General features: G+C 40.9%; 1 pseudogene; it reads right to left on the minus strand.

Moving 5' to 3' along the window:
- Nucleotides 1–674: 674 nt before the first annotated feature.
- LOC112483643 lies at nt 675–797 on the minus strand (annotated as a pseudogene).
- Between the last annotated feature and the right edge of the window lie 4,346 nt (nt 798–5,143).

Consider the following 5,143-nt stretch of genomic DNA (forward strand, 5'->3'; position numbering starts at 1 on the left):
TGCTTTTTGCTTTGCTCTTACCATCTCCATTCTGATAATTCATGTAGATGCCCAAAGGGAAATAATAAATCTATGTTCTAACATTCATATGAACTCAGTAAACTAAATAGAAAAGTAATCTAGCACTAAATATCTAAATTAATACACTAAAACCATAACTAAAAACATTGCTTCGATCTGGCAACTGCACTTGTCATTTCTACAGATAGAGTGTCGGTTTTTCTCAGCATACTGCATATTCTCCTTCAGAGAAAATTGAAAACCGCTATTGAATCGTGCCAGAAAGAGTCGTAGCTGAACATTCTACAAACATTCCTTTACAAGCATGTATCATCTTGACATGTTATTTAGATATATTTTTTAAAGAAGCAATTGCCTCTATGCTGCAAGCTGATGGAAAGCAATGGCAGTCCCTCTTTAAAAGCACTTGGGCTCCCAGAGGGGAGCAACAATTCAAATCATGGCTGTACAGCAACCGCTTATGCGTACGACTTCCCTGTGGCAAAGTTCTCAGCTAAGCCCATGGATCATGTTATTCCGTGTCGGTTGCTAGCTCTCTGGATGCTAGTGCCTGTGTTTCTGCAACTAAATTTGAAGACACGCCTTTGCGGTAGTACTATACACATTCTTTTATTTCTTCTCAATTATTCCCGCTCTCTCTCTTTTTTTTTTAACACCTACAGCGCCTGGTCTTCCTAGATGGTCTCCCATCCAAGTACTAACCAGGCCCAACCCTGCTTAGCTTCAGAGATCAGTCAGATGAGATCAGGCTTGTTCAGGGTGGCACAGCGGTAGACCAGCTCTCTCTTTTTGCCTTTTTTTTTTTTTTTTAACATCCATCCCTACCTTTTCAGGTACAGACTATGAAGAGAAAATCCCAGTGCTAATAAATGAGAGCTGAATTCCATTGACTCCAACGTGATAATGCTCCAGTGTTTTCTAGATCACTCCAGCCTGACCTTCAAGTTGTAACCAACTGAAGGGGGAAGTGAAATAGGGGCCACACTGACTTATGTTCTTATGCTCTCTAAGGTCAACGGGTCACTTCTAAATTCAGAACACCACTCCCCCAGGACTCTCTGCTGAAAGAAAGCTCCTCATTAGCACTTAACCAAAGGCCTCAAAAGCACCTGCACTTTGAAAAAATTAAAGAAAAAGGAATTGAGAGGAATTTGAAGTAATGATCATGAAGATACCTCCATTTTGGACTCAGAAAAAGACCAAAAACAAACAGAAAAACAGTCAAGAACGTTCCATAGGCACCAGGGAACAGGGAAGTTGATATAACTAAAGCTTAGGAGCACCAGCTTGAGTCAGGCTCACAGGTTCATTCATTCATTCATTCATTCATTCATTCTTTTGACAATGGTAGCATGTCATAATGGTTAAAAGTGTAGACGTTTTAGCCAGAGTGACTGGAACAAATCCCATTCTGCCCCAGACAAGCTGTGGAACCACTGGCAAGTTACTTCACCCCTCAGGCTTCAGTTTACACATCTGTTAAACAGGCTTGATAAGGATATCTATGTCATGAAGTTGCTGGGAGGACTTAATGAGTTCACATAGATAAGATGACTAAAACCGCGCTTGGCACATGATGAGCACTATAAAGAAATTTTGTAACAAGATTAAGTGTGCCAGTAACTCATTCATTTCCTTCCACTTTACACAGTCTCAGCATTCCTCATCTTGGCCTATTCTGTAAGGCCCATGCCAAAGATAAAATTTTTTGGTAGTTTCATTTCAGCAGCCATCTTGGAAATAATAGTTTTGTTTTGTTTTGTTTTTTCCTGGAAACAGAACCCTGGCTTCCTGTTTGGAAAAATGCCCCTTCCTCAGCTCATGTGCTCAGAAGCAGAGTGTGTGACTAGGCCCAAGGCAAGGGGGGCACTCAGTCCCCCCACCACGGCGATTGCCCGAGGGGTGGACATTTACCCAGATGGGTCACTTTTGAGCAAATCCTAGGACTTGTCGTGTGAGACCTATCAGGGGAAAAAAAAAAAAATTTCTGTTCCACTGGACTTAAACCTGGGAGGGTACAGGTGTGAGGAGAGAACATGTCTGAGAATACAACCATCTAAAAAAAATTTTTTTTAATAAATTTAAAAAATTTTTTAAAAATTAAAAATTTAAAAATTTAAAAAATTTTAAAAATAATTTAAAAAAAAGAGAATACAACCATCATAGAGGAAGCGAAATTGAAAGAAAGGGAAAGAAACTCTAGTCCCAATTGTGTGGTATCTGGATCTCAGGATTTTCCTGAAGCTACATCCCTCCCTGGAATCTCAGCTACGAAAATCCATACCTTCCCTTTTTTCTTGAAGTCTCTTTCCATTGGTGGTCCCCTTTGCTACTGACTAAGAAAGCGCTCATTGACATTTGCTCCACAAGCCTTTCTAATCCTCCCAAACACAGCTGAGTTCTCTCTCCTCATAGCATTTCTTTCTTATTTGTCTTGTGGAACTTATCACTTCCTTTCATGCATCACAATTATTTTTGTATATGTCTAATCTCCCCTACCAGAATTTAACCTTCTTAAGGAAAACGACCATTTCCGATTGGTCTCTAAATTCCTCACCTTCTGTAATCCTGATTAGAAGGCCAAGAGATGATGCCGTACTGAAAGAGCTTGTTAAGGATATCTTGCCTGGTTGACCAGTTTTTCTGGCAATGGATCCAAACTGAAGGCCTGGGACTGCTGAGGACTTGGGAATTTATTGAGAGCGCCTCAAATCTATATGTACACTAAGCGCTCACGAAGAATCAGATCATTAACATGTCATATATAAAATGCCATAAAAGTATTTGTATAAACTATCGTTTGTTAATCTATTGTGATTAACAAAATGCAATTTCATTGTGATTCCGTTACTGAAACCATGGTAGGTATTTTTCAGTGTGCAGTCCCCCAAGTAGCTCATATACAGCTAGATACATACACCTTAACTGAGCGCTTACAGTAAACCAGACGCTGTGCTAAATGAGCATTTTAGATAGATCACGTCACATAAGTCTCTCCGAACATGGCACTCCTTTGCAATGTCTTCCATGGGTCCTACTGCTTATAGCAGTGCTTCCCAAACTTTACATCAGAGCACTAGCAGAAAACACTAATACTCATAAGGCTCATTGTGGTCAAAGGACAAAGATGCTTGTGGCTGGAGGTGATCTGCAATGGCTCGTGGTCATTCTAGGTGCCACCTAAGAGCCCTGAACTGAGAGGATGGCTATCTTGGCACAACTAAAGTTTGTTCATGGCACTGTAGTGTGTTGTCACCTAGTGGATAATGTCTAAGTCCTAAGCATTGATTATGACATCTCTGGGATCACACCTCTGCCTACGCTCCACTCTCTGCAATCCTGCCTACCCAATCCTTCCAGACCTAAAACGCATACGCATACACACACAGACATACGCACACGTATGCATATACACGCACACAGGTACACGTGCATGGGTATTTTTGTTACCTACTGCAGTGTCAGACTGTTTCAAGTTCATGTGCACACTTGTGTTGCATTCCTCTGCATCCCTATTTTCAAATGAGGAATCTGAGGCATAGAATGGCTAATGTGCCCAAGGTCTAGATTCAAACCCAGATGAATTTAATTCTAGAGACAGCAAACTTACTTGTCATTGTATAGTGACTGTGATCACAATTTGCATTTGAATGTCATTATCTTCACTGACTGTTCTGATTGAAGAACATGACTGAATAACATCAATTTTAGATCTGACACATTTTCCCTATTGTCTTTTCATTTAGACCTGAGAATGTCCTGGCTCACAAAAATCCTGAACCTGTTGTTACCTGACTCCAGAGGAGTGTCCCTCGGATGTACGCCCCTGCCACGTTCACTACTTCGCCGTGTATGGGGTAGCTTTGTGGCTTTGCTCTTCACAGCAGTTGCTTTGAGGAATTACAGTTTTATGTGATTTGCAATCAAATTATATATGAGAGGGCCAGTGCATGTATTGGGTGGGAGAGGAGCCTGAAACGGGAGATTAGGCAGCAATGGAAGAATTCCTGTTATCTATTAGCATTCTGTTAATGTAGCACATTACCCCAGAGCTGAAGAATCAGGAGGTGGCAGAAACAATTAAATTATAAAGCATTAATCTGATCCAGTAGCTGTTCGTCAAGATCTTGGAAATGCATGTTGATTAGGCTTTGGTCTTCCTCTGATAAAAGGCTTTTTCTATTAAGACAGAGAGGTGGTGTCTGCTAGATCCCAATTTTTTTCTGCTCCCACAGCCCTGAAAATTACCCACCACCACTGGGAGCCTCAGGTTGTTTAATATGACAACTGCGTAATTGATTTAGAGATCCAAAGCCATGGTTTTGTTTGTCTTTATTTTATTTGTGAGTCTTTGTGGTAGAGTAGGTACAGGACGTGGCACAGTGGAATCATAGCTAGAGAGAATACAGAGGCGGGCTAGAAGGGTTTAATTACGTTTATTGTAAATGAGAGTTATTAAACAATGGGATTGGCAATAACGTTAAGCTGGTTGATAACTCTCTCTCCCTTCTTTCATTCTGAGGAGCTCATTTGTCACTGAGTCACCCAGAGAGGCTTGACCCCACGGGATAACTGGGGAGGCAATTGCTTGTTATGGTTAAGAGAACACACTGTAGAACCAGACTTTCGGGGTTCAAATCCTGGATTTGACGTATATTGGTGTGGCCTTAGACAATTCACTTCCCTGTGCCTCAGCTTTCTCATCGGAAAAATGTGGATGATAAGAGCACTGACTTCATAGGTTTATTAAAGGAGCAAACGCATTAATATAAGAGGAGAACTAAGGACTAGACTTGGCGCAGATGAAGAACAGTATACATGTTAGCTATGATCATAATATTAAGCGTAAATTCCATATTATTTGCTACTTAGTGCCTTCGAAGAAGTAATATGGTCTGAGGTTGCAAGAGGCTGGGCTACATGTTCACTTACTTATGTATCACAGCCCTATCACTTGTGAAACATTTGAATTAGAATTTTATTTGCCAGGACATAAGGTTTCAGTCACTCTCTCCTCTTCGAACTACTAAGTAGTGCCAACTCTACTTTAGAAGTCCCCAAGGAGGTATCACAAAAGCGGGACATCCTTTCCTCCCAGTTTTAAATCAGTGACTACACACAA

Source organism: Pteropus alecto, unplaced genomic scaffold (genome assembly GCF_000325575.1).
Source record: "Pteropus alecto unplaced genomic scaffold, ASM32557v1 scaffold164, whole genome shotgun sequence".
In the NCBI taxonomy this organism is placed as follows: Eukaryota; Metazoa; Chordata; class Mammalia; order Chiroptera; family Pteropodidae; genus Pteropus; species Pteropus alecto.